Here is a 21,373-nt window from a genome sequence, read left to right as displayed (position 1 = left end):
TCTCACGGCAAAAAACCTATTTGGCAAACCGTTTAAACTGGCTTTTGGGAAACGCGTCACACCGATGCCCCTTCCCCCGCTCGCTATCTCTCCGGAACGATCTACGGTCTCCATTCTCGATTCCGCCGCGTTGCTCTTGCATGTGGCGACCGAAGATGCGACCTCTGACGGCGAGTTCCACCAATGCCTTCGACGGCTCACCACTTCCCCCTATCCATGGCACAGCAAGGACCGCCCGTTCAGCATGGCAGAGGTTGAACATGCCATCTCGATAGGAAACCCTCGTGCGGCGCCGGGGCCCGACGGCCTCACAGGCATGTTTGTCTGGCAACTTTTTCAGCAGCATCCCCACTTTTTTCTGGCAGTCTTTAACAGTGCTCTTAAACTGGGCCACTTCCCCTCTTGTTGGAAGGTCGGCCGAATCATTTTCACATTGAAGCCTGGTCGTCCCCGGCACCTTCCATCCGCATACAGGCTCCTTGTTATGAACTCGCTATTCGGTAAGATCCTCGAACGCCTACTAAATTCCCGCCTTTACCATTGCCTGCACTCCAACAATCTCCTTCACCCCCGCCAGTTCGGCTTTACACATGCTCGTGGTGCCCTCCAGGCGCTCTACACATTGCGTCAGAGGCTTTGCGCCCTCAAATCCACCAAAAACTCCAGCCGTCCTGATTTCCTTATACTTTACTGGGGCCTTTGACAGCGTGTGGCACGACGCGGTTCTTTTCTTCTTCCGCAAGCACCGCTGCCCGAACAACCTCTACCACCTGCCCCAGTCCTTTTTGACGGGGCGAACGGTTGTCCTTCGATCGAACGCGGGTGAGGTGACAGCACGCTCGTCGATTGGCACCCCTCAGGGATCACCGGTCAGCCCTCTCTTATGGAACATAATTATTTATTCGCTTTTAGACCTTGACCTTCCCGCAGGAGTACGTATACAGGCCTATGCGGACGACACCGTTCTCCTCATTACTGGCACGTCGCGATTGCAACTGCAGGCCTTGGCGGAATCTGTCCTTACCTTGGTCTGTAATTGGTCTCGACAGAACAAGGTCCAAATTAGTCATCCAAAATCATTCTTTGTATTTTTTAACAACGGCCACGTTGGCACATCAAAGCGCCGGCCGTCTATCCGCTTGGATGGAGCTTTTCTGCAGTGCAAAGATCGCATCAAGCTCCTTGGTGTAGTCTTTGACGACAAACTTAATTTCTTTGCCCACATTGAATATATTAAATCTAAATCAGAGGTATTGGCTATTCGATTACTCAATTTTATCCGTTTACATCGCGTGCTTCCTCTGGCAATTATTCGTCGCCTCTACCGACAGGTCCTGCTGCCTGCAGTTGCATACGCGTCCCCAGTTTGGTGGCCTCCCTTTCCCTCCACCCACCTTACCAAGCGGGTGCTGTCTGCCCAGCGGTCCCTTCTCGTAGCCATGACGGGCGCGTACCACACGACGCGCACGTCAACACTTCATGTTCTCGCTAACTGTCCCCCCCTTACTGTGGAGCTAGATCGCTTGGCGGCAGAGTTTTCCCTGTTTACACTTCGACAGGTGACTTATTATGGGGTTGAATCCTTTCATCCACGCTCCCTTAACGTCCCCTGCGACCCGTGGAAGGAACACCCTAGTGAGCGCGTTCGGTTCCCCTTCACGCGCCTCACTCCCGAACAGGCGAATAAGCTCTCCCAGGCTCCGGTCTACCATGTTTACACGGACGGTGCCTTCACCACTACTGCGGCAGGCGCCGCGTTTGTAGCCTTCGATCGGAGTGGTCATGTCGTCCGTGTAGGCAGGTACCGGGTCGTTGGCGCTTCTAGTGCATTCGGCACGGAGCTTTGTGCGTTTGAAGAGGCGCTGATATATGTAGCAACCCTGCGCCACACAGTGTACCTGTACACTGACTGCCCCTCCCTTTTAGGTGCCCTGTCACGATTGCGCTGTGAGGGGGAGCAGTTAAGACGAGTTAGAACTGTGCTGCGTCTCCTGGCACACAACAGACCTGGTGTCCTGTTATTTCACGTACCAGGGCACCGAGGCGTACTGGGGGACGAACTTGCTGACACCGCCGCTTCATCTGCATGCACCACTGGTGCAGTGCCTACGAGCACCCTCTCCATACGCTCCATCAGAAAGCGCTTCTTTGGGATCGCAGCGAACCAGTGGCACGACTATTGGCAACGGGAGGGACGAGGCACCAGCCTCTATGCTTGGGTGCCCAGTGTCCACTCGATTCCTCATTGGTTCCCTCCTAACCGCCTCCTCGTTCACCTTTTCACGGGACATGGGCACTTTCCCTATTACCTGCATCGCTTTCACCTAAGTGCCATAAATCTGTGTACCTGTGGAGCGGAGTGCACGGGAGTGGAACACTATTTCACCGAGTGCCCGCGTACTGCGCCGATAGTGGCACAAATGTGCGCTCACTCGCGGTTCGAACAGGTGACGCCAGAAGTATACTCTGCGTTGCTACATACTAAACGACACCGCGCTTTGTTACTACAGTTCACTCTTGCCATTGTGCGCTCTGTGCCGGCACATCCTGCCACAATTCCTTTTCCGGATGCCTCATGACTTTCCTTCCTCCCTCTCCTCGCTCTGGCACGCCTTCATGTTACTTTTGCATGTCTGTTCGTGCCATTCGCACTGTACATGCCTACCGTGGTGGGGTCTTTACCCCGTTGCCTATGGTACTAACTGCGTGCCTCATCTCCATTACCTCCCTTCATTTCTTTCCTATCCCTCTGCTGCCGAGTACTATTCTATCTTCTAACAAATACCAGCACGCCTTATGTATCTTTGCCTACTCCCTGCCCAATCCGGGCATGTCTGATGTAGCTCCTCCAGGTCATCACCAGTTCCTGCTGCTCTGAGCCCACTCCGGACCCGGCCTTCTGTCAGGCCGAGCTGCGATGTACCAGGACCCCTGTAGCGGGACCGATGCTCAGAGTTCTGTCCCTTGGCACAACCGCCGGAAGACACACAACCACCGGAGCCGACTGGCCTCTTTTCGCATTGATATACAATAAAGATGCAGCATCGAAATGATCGCGCATCACTGCCGGAGCCTTAGGCTCATCATACCCTAAAGGAGCGTGCCCCTGGTAGACTTGTGCTGCTCATCTTCATGACCTACTTCCTCTTCCGATACCTCCTCATTTTTATCACCGGCTTCAGCTCCGAACCTTTTTTTTTCAATTATTGGCTTTTGAATCCAAATTTCTTATGGATCATCTTTCGTGATGATCCCTCATTTTTTATATTTTAATTGGCGTTAAGCTCGTTATACCGACAGGTGGTGTGGGCTTCCCCCCTTTCTTTTTCTGTTCTTTTTGCTCTGGGGGAAACACTTAAGCCATCCTAGTGGTGCTATGGAGTTAACTTATGTGCTAGCTGTAGCAGATGACGTCAACTGAAGGCCACTGAAGATAAAACTCTCTGCGAGAATTCCTTTTACACAAAAAATGCAAACAATACAGAATACTCAAAATGTCGTTATCTGGCAAGACTGGCTGCATCCATCATCTTTGTTTAGTGCAATTCTGAGGTGGCTCCATGTTACAAGATGCTTGGCGATTATTGTCATGTGACTGTTCGGGACTCTATAAAACACAAGAATTGCCTTTCTCCAGCCTTTCTCTTTGTGCAGCGGCCAACGTTATTATTCATCCAGTCGCACCGTGTACTGTTCGTGTGTCCATAGACTAAATTCGTCACCACATTGTTTTTGCGGGATTTCGTGAGTGACCCATGAACTCATCTTGGGGTGGGACTTCTTATCTTTGGCGTCCGCTTCTATCTCTAGTTGTCAGCGCCTCACACAACTGGATGCCACTGGCAATTCTCTTCCTAACCACGAAGAATGCATTCGTCTCGTCACCTCTTCCGATTACGTTCTTTGGCCACCTAGAGAAGAGATTATAGGTGTCAACTCCTGTAACATTCTGGATGGCGGCTTACTCATTCTACCCTATGACCATAGCCTATCTCGAGTAATTCTGATTACCCCTGGCCTTATTCGCTTCTCTGAGGGGTCTGCATTGCTTACTGCAATAAACCAAACTCTCAAACCCCAACTGTTGCCTCGTGGATCAACTGTCACTTGAACTGTTGACACTCGTGTCGTTGCAATTGTCACGAATACACCTCAGTGTGTTCTTGCGTCTATTACCGTGCGCAAAGATGTTTACCCCGTGTCATGGATGGATGATGCACTAGATTCACTCCACGGTGCTGAATATTTTTCTAGCCTTGACCTTAGACCAGGCTACTGGCAAATACCGATGTCCAAATCCGACAAAGAAAAAACGACATTTGCTACGCCTGATGGGCTCTACGAGTTCAGTGCGATGCCTTTTGGACTCTGAAATGTGCCTGCTACATTCGAACGCATGATCGATAAGTCTTGTGTGGCTTGAAATGGAAAACCTGTCTGTGCTATCTCGACGACATTGTGTTCACAACCATGTTCACGCAACATTTGCAACGTCTTGATGAATGCAACGTCTGCAAATGCTGGTTTGCAGCTCAACACGCGCGCGCACACACACACACAAACACACACACAAACACACAAATGCAGTTTCGCCAGCAAGGCCATCAAAGTTCTGGGGCACATAGTCAGCAAAGAAGGTATCTGACCAGACCCCGAGAAGCTTGCTGCCATCCTCGAATTTTGTGTCCACTGCGTCAAAAAGACATGCACAGTTTTCTTGGACTTGCTTCTTCTGGCACTTCATATGCAACTTTGCTACGCTTACGTCACTGCTCCATCAACTCCTCGCCAGTAATGCGCCCTTTGTTTTGTCCGACAAATGTGAACATGCTTTCCTGCTTTTGCAACATGCCCTGATGTCAGACCCAGTACTGTGCCACTTTGATCCGACCGCGCCCACCATCTTTCACACCGACGCTAGCAGTCAGTCTCGGTGCCATTCTACTGCAATGTGACAACACAGTCCGCGAACGAGTAATTGCTTATGCTAGTCGTGCACTAACCAGTGCAGAGAAGAATTACTACACCATAACCAAGCAGGAGTGCCTTGCTGTTGGGCAGTGCAAAAATTTCGCCCATATCTTCATGGCCGCCATTTCACAGTCATTACCAACCATAACACGCTGTGCTGGCTTTCATCGCTAAAGAATTTATCAGGTCACCTGGGTTGCTGTGTGCTTCACCTACAGGAGTGCGATTTCAATGTCACCTACAGGGCTGCAAAGAAGCATCAAGACACCGATGCTCTCTCTTGCTACCCTCTGCCGAATCATGACAATTCACCATAACCTCTCCGTGATTGTGTACGTCCTGAGTCCTCTTCATCGGCTTTACCCATTGTAACCCTCGAATGGCTAAGACACGACAGCCCATCTGTCCTTGTGTCCCACCAACGCATCGACCCATACTGCTGAACTATTCTCCAACGCATGGAAGATTCTTCGTCACCTCCAAACGCCTGACTTCATCGACAACTTAATCAATTCAAGCTGCACAATGGGGTTTTAGATCGCAACATTTATCACATCGATGGCAACAAATGGGTCCCGGTCATACCATGTTCTCTGCAATGTGAGGTGCTTGAAGCCTTTCACGATCATGCGACGACTGGTCATCTAGGCTACCACAAGACTTACAACAGAATATGAAGTCGCTGCTCCTGGCCTGGCCCATCTTCAGTCGTTGCGAAGTATGTTGCACCCTGCGTTCATTGTCAAAGCTGCAAACGACCAACAGCTCCTTCTGGCTCTTTACAACCTCTGCCTTGTCCCGCTTCGCCTTTTGAAGTAGTTGGAATAGACTTGTACGGTCCTCTTCCCACGACCTTACATGGCAATCGTTGGATTGTAACGGCCATAGACCATCCAACACGCTATGCGGAGACAGCATCTCTACCATCCGGGACTGCTGCTGAATTCACCGATTTCTTTCTACTCAACATTATCTTACACCGCAGCGCTCCGCACGTTCTCCTCAGTGACCGCAGCAGTCTTCCTCTCTTCTATCCTTACCGAAGTTCTGTGTGCCTCTAACACAATTCGCAAGACGACTTCCAGTTACCATACGCAGACCAACAGCTTGACGGAGTGTTTTCACCGTACCCTCTCTGATATGATTGTGATGTACATCCGCCCTGCCACACGAACAGGGATGCAATCCTGCCGTTCATGACATTCTCCTATAACATGGCTACGCAACGTACTACTGGCTTTTAACATTTTTTCTTCATCTATGGCTATTCACCAAGTTTCATTCTTGATGTATCATTCCTTTCGACTCCTGTACCCCCATCAGTTCCTTTCTTGGAACAGTTTGTGTCTCGCCTCGCGGAGTGCAGTCGCCTCGCCCCGCTTAACACCGGCGTCTCCCAGGACGCTCGCAAGTTTCGTTACGACTCGACCCACTGTGCTGTGACTTTCTCTCCTGGTGACGAAGTTCTTCTTTGGACTCCTGTGTGCGTTCCTGGCTTTTGCAAAAAATTTCTCATGTTTTATTCGACTTTCCACGGTAATTGAGCAGACATCACCTGCCAATTACCATGTCTCGCTTGTTAGAACGCCACCTGATTCCCGTTGCTGTGGCACAGAGTCTTGCATCTGGGTCGCAAGCCCCAAGGGTAGTGTTGGCCTGGCGGCCTGGGGCACAACTGGAAGCATCCGAAGGTCCTGGCAAAGGATGAGTCGACTGCTAACAGAACAACTTGTTTATTCTAGCATCGCAAAAGAGCGGCCGGTCAGGTCGACCGAAGTGGAGAGACGGGAGAGCACATTACTCGACGGGAGAAATCGGAGCCTCTCTCTTGGCGTTCGGGGGCAGCTGCTTTTATACTCTCGGAGTTGAGGGCAAGAAGGAACAACTCTGGATGGGGCGCACGTGACGGCGCCGCTCGGGCACGTTGAGACGAGTAGTGGCGCATCCGCCGGGCCGGCGCCGGTCAGACCTCCTTGCTTCATAGTTGGGGAGCTCCTCTCCCCGGCTGCCGCGCTTTGACAAGCGTGGGCACCAACATATACACACACACACACACACACACACACACACACACACGAAGACACGTGGCATTGAAACATGCCTGGACGCGCTTGGCGGGGAGGCGTTGCGGCAGCGCTGAACGGGCCAAAATGTCCGCCGCTTTGAACGAAGCCCCGGTGTTTGTTGCATCCGCGCCGGCTATACCGCGCGTCGTAGGCGAAACGTAACAAGATATAGTGCATGTCTCCCGCTTAAAACCAAATACTTGACACATTTTATAGTACTTACGCGTAGCCAGGCGGCCGCTTCCACAGCGAGAGAGAAATAGCGTGGGCACAACACATGCCTGACTTTCAACTTCATCTGCACATCTTTTCCATCTGCATATATCATCCCCAGCAGCACAGTTTAATCCTCGAGGTAGTAGCCCGAGCTTGGCTGGAATAAAGCGGTTCCTTACGATATATATATATATTTCTTGCACTTCAAGAAACTTCATTTGACCTCGAAGACTTGAGCACTGAAGTGACGGCGCTAAGTATATACAAGACCTCATAGTAGGAGACAGTTCAATTTCACAGCCTGAGTCCCCTTGCTGGTGTGATCTTCCTTCATGTAATTGTCGCATACTTGGCTATCACTAACACTGCTTCGCCTTTCTGCAAAACTGCAGCATCTCTCTTTTTTTTTCTGCTAGTCCAAGCATAAGTGCTGCCGCACATGACTGCTGTTGATTCTGATTTCGAGTGAATCTGGCTTGGCCTCATTACGGTTACTGCGTGAATTATAGAGAGAGAGAAATAGAAGAGAGGAAAGGCAGAGAGGTTAACTAGACACATGTCCAATTTGCTACCCTGCACTGGGGAAAGGGGTATAGGGATGAAGAGAGAGAGTGTTCCGCAGCTATCATGCAGTAAGATTTAGAAAAAGAACAGTTCCATTACTCGAAGAAAACCTAGTGCATATTGTTTCCAGTAAAGTGGAGTAGTAACCAGTAATTCTTTCGTTACTGAGATTTAATTTGGTAATTACAATTATCTAACTCGAGAAGTACTCTCATAATTTTCAGAGTGTCAATGAGACATTTGTTGGCATCCCAAAATGACATCTAACTGCAGTGTTTTCAGCGACATACTAATTGCGTACAATTTTACCGACTGGAAAATAACCTCACGAACTATGAAAAATACCATGTGAGTGAACTCTCACCCGCATCATAAAGCAGTGCCCTCAAATAAGCTGATTGAAAGTAACTGCATTGCCTATCGCAAACCCGAAGAGACAGCGCACCACCTTGATAATGGTACGGAAGGAGCCCCAACAGCAGGTTTCGCAGCTACTTCTTTCTCTCTACGTCACACTTATTATCCCTCTCTCAAGGCCGACTGATAAATGATAACAAAAGCCCCTTGATAACGCAGCCAAAGTGCAGCTCTGACCCCACACGAAATGTGAAGAGCAATGTAATAGGCACAGAATGTTTCAAAATCCACACTTTGCTCGCACCGCATCGAAAGAGTGCGGGCGAAGTTATATTTCACACCAGAAACTTGCTTCGGACCAAAGCCAATATAAAGTGAGCGTTTTATTTTTCATGAAAGTGTATACGTGCTGCAAAAACAGGTTCGTGTCAACAAATAAAAGCGAAATAAACACACTGGAAAGCGACCAACTTGTAGAGAAAAGGCAAAACCAATGCGCTCACGAAATTAAATATACCACTTCTATGAACCGAAATGGCAATCAGAATCACACACACACAGACCAAAAAAAAAAAAAACTGTGTGCTCTTATTATCTATTAATTCGTAAGCTCCATTGAACATCAGCCTAGAGGACGTGTTCAAATAGGTCTCCTTTTGCAGCTACGCAGTACTGTCTATTTTATCACACCTTTAGTGGCTTTCTTGATGACCGATGCCGGAATTCTACGGCAGACATCCGTTATCCTTACCTTGAACTAATCTGACGTCCGTCTAATCTGACGTCCGGCACAATCTTTCACATAACCCCAAAGAAAGAAACTGAACAGAGAGAGGTCAGGTGACCTAGCCGGCCTATTTACAGGCTTGTGCCTTCCAATCTATTGTGCATGAAAAGTAGCACCCAACCAGTTTCGTGCTCGGCTGCTGCTGCATGCAGGTGGCCCATCTTGCAGATACAGCAGAAGTGGAAGATGTGATAGCGGAACTTTGCTGAGAAACTCATCCACCACTTTTTCAAGGATTTCGTTCACATAACGCTGTCCAGTCAGTGCCTGATTGAAGATGGTACTGATTATTGCACTGGCATAAATTCCAAACCACACATTGAGCGACCACTGGTACTGACGCCGATTGCACTGTACTTAACGTAGAATGGAGTCCGTCCAATAGTGTGCGTGAATGACAATGAATATATATATGATGGCACCTGCACTGTTCTTTTGCGCAAACTCATCATGCCACAGGTTCTTAGTGTCAAGATGTAAAACTTACCAGACCCAGCTTGTCAGTTAACAATATACACTATAGAATTAACGTCTAAGGTTATCACTAAGATGAGTGCTTAAACCCCTTAATGCTTACATTAGGACCAGAATTCACAAGTGGCTGTAATATCAACGTGTAAGTGCTCAGAGGGTTCCTGAAGCACTGTTGAGCACATGAACATAACTTCCAGCCGGGATATACACGTGCGATGGGAGACAATGTCACACTCTTAAAAGTCACTCGTTAAAAAGCAATACACAACACCCTTTCTCACAAAACCTTATAACACTAGTAAAATTTGTTGGCCAAATTTCGATTTATCCTACTTTGAAGGCAGCAACATAAAGAGAACATCCCAGTCTTCATCAGTATTAAATGGACCCACCTTAAGGGTTATTTGGCAACAGCATGTGTATGCCCATGCTTGTATCGTTTATTGATTGTCCCGCTCTAGTAGAATGGACGACCACGCAGCCTGATCATGCACTTTGTAATGAAGCTTCTTTCTAGAAAATCACAAATACCGACCGCACACACAACCTCCGTCATATCTGCACAGAGCTCTCGAGCGTTACGCTGCGGAGAACGGTTACCAGAGAATGGCTGTTGACAGCAAACACCCCTTTCCAAGCATTGGCTCCATAATGGCTGAGCACCAGGCTAGGAGCGCGCTTGTAGCTATTTTACTGGTAGGTACCTGGTGGCAGCACTTGCCTCCCAGAGCCACGGTGGATGCTCTTTAACAGGGCCGTCTGTGGTCACCCATGAAAGGTAGTTACCATCAAGAGAGCAAAAAATTCATGCAGATGTCGGGTGGATAGCCATCGCATGAAAGGCGCCTTAGACATTAAGTGACATTAAAGACATTAAGACATTAAGTGAAAGACTGATGGTGATGTCGCCTTCAAGTTTGGCACCAGCTCAAGCCTATTTAATCATTAATTGGTAAAGATAGACTATGTTGCATTCTAAGGAAGCCAAAACTTAAACTTGGGAAGTTTTGGTAACTTTTACTGTGCCACAGAGGCCCAAATATGAGGAAATACTTTGCAGTCCACGATGTCACACTGATTTACCAGCTATGTGGTTCTCACGCGAAATTCAAGGAACAAAACTTAGGCCTTCATTTTCTCTTTTAGTAATCAACCTCTTATGTGAAATTAATGAAAATAGAGTTTTTAAAGAATAGTCTATCAGTCCTGATTTAGTGTTTCTGTTTAGTGTCCCTTTAAGGAATGTCACAGGTCACATGGAAAGAAGGGCAGCAGCAGGGATGTCACATCTCAGTGCCAACTCTTGCACAGCTGCGCTGGCAGAACACCTGGAGATGATAGCACAATGGAGAGGAAGGACATATAACAGATGAGAGAGGATTGCACAATACTGATTGAATTGCAGCAACCGATCAAGTGAACACTGAATGCATGTTGGGAATGTTGGTACATGTCCACGGTGTTGCATAATTTTGTGCACATTAACAAAAATAGGAATGCTGTGCAGGGCTGCGATTTTGTAGCAATGCATTCTTGCGATGCTAATGCCTCTTCACACTTTTTCGCATTTGTGAGTGGTCAGAGTGGTACTCCACCTGGGATAGAGTGCTGCTCTGGCTACTCTCACGAGTGTCGACAAGTAAAAGAAACGACAAAATAAAATAAATAGTGGAAGCATCAAGAAGAATTGGACAGGATCAGGACCATACTTAGTTGAATATAAGTTGAACACGAATATAGGTTGACCCCTATCTCTTTAGAAAAACGAAAAACTCTTGACATGACGCACCTTTATTTACCACAAGCTCAGCTACTAAATCGTGCATGTTGATGCCACAAGCCGCATCCTTGTCAGAACTGCCAGAGAGGTCATCCTCATCAGATGCTTCATAGACCATCCTCGCAACACCGAAGGACAACATCCCTAGTGCCATTGGGTGCTTTGGATATGCAGTATTTTTAAACTCGGTCCGGATAATCTCCCAACTGCGTTTACAGTGGTGTGCGGTGAAGAATCTCAATTACCTTGGTAGTTTTGCAGACTTTGTTTAAGAATATAGGTAGAGTTTCTTTGGTCATCACTATAGGTCAATTCCGCATTTTGGGTAGCATTTCCGGAAAACAAAGGTCAACCTATTTGCAAATATAGGTTGACCATAACTTTCCGCTTTGGCTGCACGGCGTTGTGGGTTCGATTCACATCGCCGCCGGGCACCCGCTGGTTCAAATGGGCACAAGTGTACCCCGGCCTGGTGTTCGGCTTCCTTCAGGGGTGAAACACTTGGGGAAAGAGCCTGCACTCTAAGTTACTGTCAACTCTTGTGAGCACAAAAAAAAGTAATGTTTGGGCCGCTCCCATGGCGGCAATTTTTCACGTGGCACCCCAAATGCACCTATTGAGGTAGGGACACCTTCGGGTTGGAGACAAACACCCCTTTCCAAGCATTGGCTCCATAATGGCTGCGCACCAGGCTAGGAGCGCGCTTGTAGCTATTTTAAGGGTAGGTACCCGGTGGCAACACTTGCCTCCCACAGCCACGGTGGATGCTCTTTAACAGGGCTGTCTGTGGTCACCCATGAAAGGTAGTTACCATGAAGAGAGCAAAAAATTCATGCAGATGTCGGGTGGATAGCCATCGCATGAGAGGCGTCTAAATGAGATCACTTTAGTCACTCAATTGTAGCATGGGCGAGGACCCATTAGCTGCATCACTTTTTTTTTTTTAAACAAAACCATTCTTATTTACTGCATAAACGTAGCTAAAAGCGGGAGGACCACGAAACGGCCCGGTCGGCATCTTGCAGCCGCAGCATACTTTCACCGCGGCCTCCAGCAGAGGTGTACCGAACAGTTCAGCAAGGACTGGTAGGTAACTTCTAGTCCCTCCGGGGTGAGCACCACCTGGTGTCCTGGTGGCGTGGCCATGCCGCTGCGACTGTGCTGCCCTGTGGTGCAACCGAAATGTGGCTGTAGCTGTGGAGTGGAGGCAGCGGTTCCCTGCCAAGACACACCTAGAATATTGTGGCCTCCACGCTCCCAACCACTCGCATCAACACTGCGATCCTGGTGTCCTGGTGGTGTGGCCATGCCGGTGCGACTGCGCTGCCCTGTGGTGCAACCGAAACGTGGCCGCGGAGTGCAGGCTGCTGTCACTAGTGTCCTGGTGGCGTGGCCATGCCGCTGCGACTGCGCTGCCCTATGGTGCAACCGAAACATGGCCGCGGCTGTGAAGTGGAGGCAGTTGCTTGCCCAGACACGCCTGGAATGTTGTCGCCGCCACCGTGGAACTTATTCGGCTCAACAACGCGATCATGTTGGCCAGGTGGTGCTGCTTAAGTAGCTCAGCGTAGTGTCGTCGGCGCTCAGAGCGACTCTTTCAATGGTCGATTTAAAGACAGGTGCAGCACGCGGCACGTAGCCTGGTTGGCCGGGTATGATCTCACTCTCCCAGTCCTCCATGATCCGCTCAAACCCAGCGCACATTGATGTAACAGTATTACCTTATTACTTTGGGAGAGTTGTATTAGTTGTCACTTTGGCTTTAATAGAGTGCTCCAAGATGATACAATATTTGGCTGATATTTATCATTCTACATCAAACAGCTGATATATTTTTTTCTATCAATTTTATGTGCATGTGATATGTCATATATGTTTACATATGAAGAAATTGTAATTTTAGATATATTTCGCATACCTGTAGTGACATACATAGCACGTTGTAGGACTTGGAAACTTGCACAGTGACCTGAGGAACAGACAGCTGTCACAAAACCAAGGAGTGGAGGAGGCGAGGCATTGGCATGATGTGTTAACTGGATACTCAAGAGAAAGTAAGTTGAGCTGTATTAGTGAATTGCCCTTAACAATATCAGAGCTTATCAGGCCTTCTCACTTACTGTGTGAGAAGGCCTGATAAGCCAGAAAAGACATTAAGTGAAAGACTGATGGTGATGTCGCCTTCAAGTTTGGCACCAGCTCAAGCCTATTTAATCATTCATTGGTAAAGATAGACTATGTTGCATTCTAAGGAAGCCAAAACCCAAACTTGGGAAGTTTGGTAAGTTTTACTGTGCCACAGAGGCCCAAATATGAGGAAATACTTTGCAGTCCACGATGTCACACTGATTTACCAGCTATGTGGTTCTCACGCGAAATTCAAGGAACAAAACTCAGGCCTTCATTTTCTCTTTTAGTAATCAACCTCTTATGTGAAATTAATGAAAATAGAGTTTTTAAAGAATAGTCTATCAGTCCTGATTTAGTGTTTCTGTTTAGTGTCCCTTTAAGGATTGTCACAGGTCACATGGAAAGAAGAAGGGCAGCAGCAGGGTGGTCACATCTCAGTGCCAACTCTTGCACAGCTGCGCTGGCAGAACACCTGGAGATGATAGCACAATGGAGAGGAAGGACATATAACAGATGAGAGAGGATTCCACAATACTGATTGAATTGCAGCAACCGATCAAGTGAACACTGAATGCATGTTGGGAATGTCGATACATGTCCACGGTGTTGCATAATTTTGTGCACATTAACAAAAATAGGAATGCTGTGCAGGGCTGCGATATTGTAGCAATGCATTCTTGCAATGCTAATGCCTCTTCACACTTTTTTGCATTTGTGAGTGGTCAGAGTGGTACTCCACCTGGGATAGAGTGCTGCTCTGGCTACTCTCACGAGTGTCGACAAATAAAAGAAACGACAAAATAAAATAAATAGTGGAAGCATCAAGAAGAATTGGACAGGATCAGGACCATACTTACTTGAATATAGGTTGAACACGAATATAGGTTGACCCCTATCTCTTCAGAAAAACGAAAAACTCTTAACATGACGCACCTTTATTTACCACAAGCTCAGCTACTAAATCGTGCATGTCGATGCCACAAGCCGCATCCTTGTCAGAACTGCCAGAGAGGTCATCCTCATCAAATGCTTCGTAGGCCATCCTCGCAACACCGAATGACAACATCCCTAGTGCCGTTGGGTGCTTTGGATATGCAGTATTTTTAAACTCGGTCCGGATAATCTCCCAACTGGGTTTACAGTGGTGTGCGGTGAAGAATCTCAATTACCTTGGTAGTTTTGCAGACTTTGTTTAAGAATATAGGTCGAGATTCTTTGGTCATGACTATAGGTCAATTCTACATTTTGGGTAACATTTCCGGAAAACAAAGGTCAACCTATTTGCAAATATAGGTTGACCATAACTTTCCGCTTTGGCTGCACGGCGTTGTGGGTTCGATTCACATCGCTGCCGGGCACCCGCTGGTTCAAATGGGCACAAGTGTACCCCGGCCTGGCGTTCGGCTTCCTTCAGGGGTGAAACACTTGGGAAAAGAGCCTGCACTCTAAGTTCATGTCAACTCTCGTGAGCACAAAAAAAGTAATGTTTGGGCCGCTCCCATGGCGGCAATTCTTCACGTGGCACCCCATATGCACCTATTGAGGTAGGGACACCTTCGTGTTGGAGACAAACACCCCTTTCCAAGCATTGGCTCCATAATGGCTGAGCACCAGGCTAGGAGCGCGCTTGTAGCTATTTTACTGGTAGGTACCCGGTGGCAACACTTGCCTCCCACAGCCACGGTGGATGCTCTTTAACAGGGCTGTCTGTGGTCACCCATGAAAGGTAGTTACCATGAAGAGAGCAAAAAATTCATGCAGATGTCGGGTGGATAGCCATCGCATGAGAGGTGTCTAAATGAGATCACTTTAGTCCACTCAATTGTAGCATGGGCGAGGACCCATTAGTTGCATCACTTTTTTTTTTTTTAAACAAAACCATTCTTATTTACTGCATAAACGTAGCTAAAAGCGGGAGGACCACGAAACGGCCCGGTCGGCATCTTGCAGCCGCAGCATACTTTCACCGCGGCCTCCAGCAGAGGTGTACCAAACAGTTCAGCAAGGACTTGTAGGTAACTTCTTTTCCCTCCGGGGTGAGCACCACCTGGTGTCCTGGTGGCGTGGCCATGCCGCTGCGACTGCGCTGCCCTGTGGTGCAACCGAAATGTGGCTGCGGCTGTGGAGTGGAGGCAGCGGTTCCCTGCCAAGACACGCCTAGAATATTGTGGCCTCCACGCTCCCGACCACTCGCATCAACACTGCGATCCTGGTGTCCTGGTGGTGTGGCCATGCCGGTGCGACTGCGCTGCCCTGTGGTGCAACCGAAACGTGGCCGCGGAGTGCAGGTTGCTGTCACTAGTGTCCTGGTGGCGTGGCCATGCCACTGCGACTGCGCTGCCCTGTGGTGCAACCGAGACGTGGCCGCGGCTGTGGAGTGGAGGCTGCAGTTGCTTGCCGAGACACGCCTGGAATGTTGTCGCCGCCACCGTGGAACTTATTCGGCTCAACAACGCGATCATGTTGGCCAGGTGGTGCTGCTTAAGTAGCTCAGCGTAGTGTCGTCGGCGCTCAGAGCGACTCTTTCAATGGTCGATTTAAAGACAGGTGCAGTACGCGGCACGTAGCCTGGTTGGCCGGGTATGATCTCACTCTCCCAGTCCTCCATGATCCGCTCAAACCCAGCGCACATTGATGTAACAGTATTACCTTATTACTTTGGGAGAGTTGTATTAGTTGTCACTTTGGCTTTAATAGAGTGCTCGAAAATGATACAATATTTGGCTGATATTTATGATTCTACATCAAACAGCTGATATATTTTTTTCTATCAATTTTATGTGCATGTGATATGTCATATATGTTTACATATGAAGAAATTGTAATTTTAGATATATTTCGCATACCTGTAGTGACATACATAGCACGTTGTAGGACTTGGAAACTTGCACAGTGACCTGAGGAACAGACAGCTGTCACAAAACCAAGGAGTGGAGGAGGCGAGGCATTGGCATGACGTGTTAACTGGATACTCAAGAGAAAGTAAGTTGAGCTGTATTAGTGAATTGCCCTTAACAATATCAGAGCTTATCAGGCCTTCTCACTTACTGTGTGAGAAGGCCTGATAAGCCAGAAAAGACATTAAGTGAAAGACTGATGGTGATGTCGCCTTCAAGTTTGGCACCAGCTCAAGCCTATTTAATCATTAATTGGTAAAGATAGACTATGTTGCATTCTAAGGAAGCCAAAACCCAAACTTGGGAAGTTTTACTGTGCCACAGAGGCCCAAATATGAGGAAATACTTTGCAGTCCACGATGTCACACTGATTTACCAGCTATGTGGTTCTCATGCGAAATTCAAGGAACAAAACTCAGGCCTTCATTTTCTCTTTTAGTAATCAACCTCTTATGTGAAATTAATGAAAATAGAGTTTTTAAAGAATAGTCTATCAGTCCTGATTTAGTGTTTCTGTTTAGTGTCCCTTTAAGGAATGTCACAGGTCACATGGAAAGAAGAAGGGCAGCAGCAGGGTGGTCACATCTCAGTGCCAACTCTTGCACAGCTGCGCTGGCACAACACGTGGAGATGATAGCACAATGGAGAGGAAGGACATATAACAGATGAGAGAGGATTCCACAATACTGATTGAATTGCAGCAACCGATCAAGTGAACACTGAATGCATGTTGGGAATGTCGGTACATGTCCACGGTGTTACATAATTTTGTGCACATTAACAAAAATAGGAATGCTGTGCAGGGCTGCCATTTTGTAGCAATGCATTCTTGCGATGCTAATGCCTCTTCACACTTTTTGTGCATTTGTGAGTGGTCAGAGTGATACTCCACCTGGGATAGAGTGCTGCTCTGGCTACTCTCACGAGTGTCGACAAATAAAAGAAACGACAAAATAAAATAAATAGTGGAAGCATCAAGAAGAATTGGACAGGATCAGGACCATACTTACTTGAATATAGGTTGAACACGAATATAGGTTGACCCCCATCTCTTCAGAAAAACGAAAAACTCTTAACATGACGCACCTTTATTTACCACAAGCTCAGCTACTAAATCGTGCATGTCGATGCCACAAGCCGCATCCTTGTCGGAACTGCCAGAGAGGTCATCCTCATCAAATGCTTCGTAGGCCATCCTCGCAACACCGAATGACAACATCCCTAGTGCCGTTGGGTGCTTTGGATATGCAGTATTTTTAAACTCGGTCCGGATAATCTCCCAACTGGGTTTACAGTGGTGTGCGGTGAAGAATCTCAATTACCTTGGTAGTTTTGCAGACTTTGTTTAAGAATATAGGTCGAGATTCTTTGGTCATGACTATAGGTCAATTCCGCATTTTGGGTAACATTTCCGGAAAACAAAGGTCAACCTATTTGCAAATATAGGTTGACCATAACTTTCCGCTTTGGCTGCACGGCGTTGTGGGTTTGATTCATATCGCTGCCGGGCACCCGCTGGTTCAAATGGGCACAAGTGTACCCCGGCCTGGCGTTCGGCTTCCTTCAGGGGTGAAACACTTGGGAAAAGAGCCTGCACTCTAAGTTCATGTCAACTCTCGTGAGCACAAAAAAAGTAATGTTTGGGCCGCTCCCATGGCGGCAATTCTTCACGTGGCACCCCATATGCACCTATTGAGGTAGGGACACCTTCGTGTTGGAGACAAACACCCCTTTCCAAGCATTGGCTCCATAATGGCTGAGCACCAGGCTAGGAGCGCGCTTGTAGCTATTTTACTGGTAGGTACCCGGTGGCAACACTTGCCTCCCACAGCCACGGTGGATGCTCTTTAACAGGGCTGTCTGTGGTCACCCATGAAAGGTAGTTACCATGAAGAGAGCAAAAAATTCATGCAGATGTCGGGTGGATAGCCATCGCATGAGAGGCGTCTAAATGAGATCACTTTAGTCACTCAATTGTAGCATGGGCGAGGACCCATTAGTTGCATCACTTTTTTTTTTTTTAAACAAAACCATTCTTATTTACTGCACAAACGTAGCTAAAAGCGGGAGGACCACGAAACGGCCCGGTCGGCATCTTGCAGCCGCAGCATACTTTCACCGCGGCCTCCAGCAGAGGTGTACCAAACAGTTCAGCAAGGACTTGTAGGTAACTTCTTGTCCCTCCGGGGTGAGCACCACCTGGTGTCCTGGTGGCGTGGCCATGCCGCTGCGACTGCGCTGCCCTGTGGTGCAACCGAAACGTGGCCGCGGAGTGCAGGCTGCTGTCACTAGTGTCCTGGTGGCGTGGCCATGCCGCTGCGACTGCGCTGCCCTGTGGTGCAACCGAAACGTGGCCGCGGCTGTGAAGTGGAGGCAGTTGCTTGCCCAGACACGCCTGGAATGTTGTCGCCGCCACCGTGGAACTTATTCGGCTCAACAACGCGATCATGTTGGCCAGGTGGTGCTGCTTAAGTAGCTCAGCGTAGTGTCGTCGGCGCTCAGAGCGACTCTTTCAATGGTCGATTTAACGACAGGTGCAGCACGCGGCACGTAGCCTGGCTGGCCGGGTATGATCTCACTCTCCCAGTCCTCCATGATCCGCTCAAACTCAGCGCACATTGATGTAACAGTATTACCTTATTACTTTGGGAGAGTTGTATTAGTTGTCACTTTGGCTTTAATAGAGTGCTCGAAAATGATACAATATTTGGCTGATATTTATGATTCTACATCAAACAGCTGATATATTTTTTTCTATCAATTTTATGTGCATGTGATATGTCATATATGTTTATTTTGCATACCTGTAGTGACATACATAGCACGTTGTAGGACTTGGAAACCTGCACAGAAAAGTTTTCTTTTCTCTCAAATTTGTGGCCACCCTGTACATCAATGACAGTTCGTGCTGAACAATAACATGTTAAAAAATGGCGCTTTTTTTCCCTAGTCAATAACTGGTGCTGCCCTAGGGCATCAGCACCCAAAGAATTTCTTTCGTGAATGCAGCTGCATGACAAGTTCTCTACTGTATTCTATCAGATATCCAAGACGGTGTTGTGGTTGGCCTGCCAGACATTACCTGGGGTGAGAAGGTGGCATGTGCAGTCGCTCTGCGAGACTCGGCAACTGAACTAACTCTACAGGAGCTGCGTGAATGGAGAAAAGCTCGAATGGAAGCAGCCATGATTCCAGTGTTACTGCAGGTTGTTCAAGAAATACCACGAAATGCTATGGGCAAAGTGAACAAGAAGGATATTGTCTAAATTTTTTGCAAGTTCTTAGTACAATGTTAATTTCTACGTTTGTATGTTAGTTTTATGCATTATTGAATGTGATGGCATATTTTACAGCATAACATGTATGTTCACCCAGGAACAAACAAAAAATCACAGGGCACATTGTGCACGTATGTGTCGAATTTTTTAATTTAAAACTTGTCGCCATGTGATGCAGTGGGTAGGGTTTGGTAATCTTGTCAAGTTCAAGCTCTGCACATATCAAGCTGCTGCTGTGTAGTGGCAAAGCCAAGTAATGCCAGACAAGGTGTAGTTTTGGAATAAAGGTTTTCTTTTGTGTACTTGTGTGTGTGGTCTTTGCAACAAACATTTCTCTTGCCAGCTCTTTGTAATGACAAAACTCACTTATCCAGAATGCAGGTGGTGCCGCTTTCCAGAAGCAGCTGCTTCAAAATGACTTCCTTCAGCATGCCTTGCCAGATGGGCCATCTGCCACAACTCTTACTTCTTTCTGTGCACTGCATTATGTTGCACTTCCTTACACAAAGGGATGTATTATCACATGCTTTCTTGCCTACCACAGCTGTCTTCTTTGCAGAAAGGGAACCAAGCTAACCTGTGTACATTTTGGAAGAAAACCATCCTGATCCAGCAAGTTCTGAGAAATGGCACAAACTCTAGTGCTTTCTGCTTTCATGCTCAAGACAACTGCTTGCAAAGTAGATGCGGTATCTTTATAAAAATTATGCCAATACTGAGCATTCAAGGCTGGACTGTTTGAGGCTTCGGAGCACAGTGCATCCTATATAACTCTTCTACCATGGGACTTGCTATTAGAAGCTTACCATAAATATGCAAATCAATGTTATTGTACTTTTAGGACTAGCTCTGGCAAAAGTTAACAGCTGTTCCACAGTGGTTAATCCCCACATGGACTTACCGTGGTTGCTTAGTAGCTATGGTGCTGCGCTGCTAAGCTTGAGGTCGCGGGATCAAATCCTGGCCACGGCAGCCCCATTTCGATGGGCGGCGAAATGCAAAAAGAGCCGTGTACTTAGATTTTGGTGCACATTAAAGAATCCCAGATGGTTAAAATTAATCTGGATTACCCCACTACAGTGTGCCTCTTAATCAGATAGCAGTTCTGGCATGTAAAATGCCATAATTTAATTTTGTAGTTCCCACATTTGTACAATTTCTGCAGCAATATATTGAGTTGTGTACTATAAATTTAAGCACGGAGTTCTCAATGTCACTACAATATACACGACCAACATCTGTAAATTCAACTGTTTCAAAAGTCCCGATAGGCCCCCACACCTCTCTGTACAAGAAAAATATCACTATATTTGAAACTTCATACATTGAATATTGTATAACTATAGTTGATAGAAAACAGGTCGGATGTGGTAAGAAATTTTTCTGAAGCTTTATGGCAACTGTGCCACCAACATGCCAAGCACACTACCTGCCAATTGGACAGAACACGGCCAGAATGGGAAAATTTTGGAGTAGAATGAAAAGGGGTAGGTGAAAACAATGTGCCGATAGCCTAAAGAACGAATTATGGCTGGAACCCATGTAAAAGTGGGCTTCCATTTTCATGATTGAAACCAATTTTAAGCCATTGACATAATTCGTACGATTGTGACAGAGTGAGCGGAAGTAAACGCTCAACTATGAACTGGCAGGGTGGTTGATTGCACAGGAAATCAAGAGCCTTGCTTAACTACCGAGTATGGTGCTTCAAGATCGCTTGTAAAGTGCCTACATTCAAATGCAAGTGCTGACCACTCTTACAAGGTATTTCCATGTCATTAAACCGTTAATTTAGAATTTGCTTTTTAATTAAAATATCAATAAAACGAATTTTGCATGTCCGAAGTTGGGCC

At 47.3% G+C, this 21,373-nt stretch overlaps 1 long non-coding RNA gene across 3 annotated transcripts in view; it reads left to right on the top strand.

Annotated features, from left to right (window-relative positions):
• Positions 1–19,822, top strand: part of LOC135903150 (uncharacterized) — a 38,764-nt gene extending 18,942 nt beyond the window's left edge. For 2 of the 3 annotated variants that reach the window (XR_011511035.1, XR_010564734.2), the window contains one exon: positions 12,196–19,822. This is a non-coding gene — a long non-coding RNA (uncharacterized lncRNA). The remainder of the gene's footprint in view (positions 1–12,195) is intronic. The other variant, XR_011511036.1, reaches the window with a different exon arrangement.
• The last annotated feature ends 1,551 nt before the right edge of the window (positions 19,823–21,373 follow it).

This window comes from Dermacentor albipictus, chromosome 1 (assembly GCF_038994185.2).
Source record: "Dermacentor albipictus isolate Rhodes 1998 colony chromosome 1, USDA_Dalb.pri_finalv2, whole genome shotgun sequence".
Taxonomy (NCBI): Eukaryota; Metazoa; Arthropoda; class Arachnida; order Ixodida; family Ixodidae; genus Dermacentor; species Dermacentor albipictus.
The sequence above is the reverse complement of the archived record's forward strand: the minus strand, read 5'-3'. Positions and strand labels throughout refer to the sequence as shown.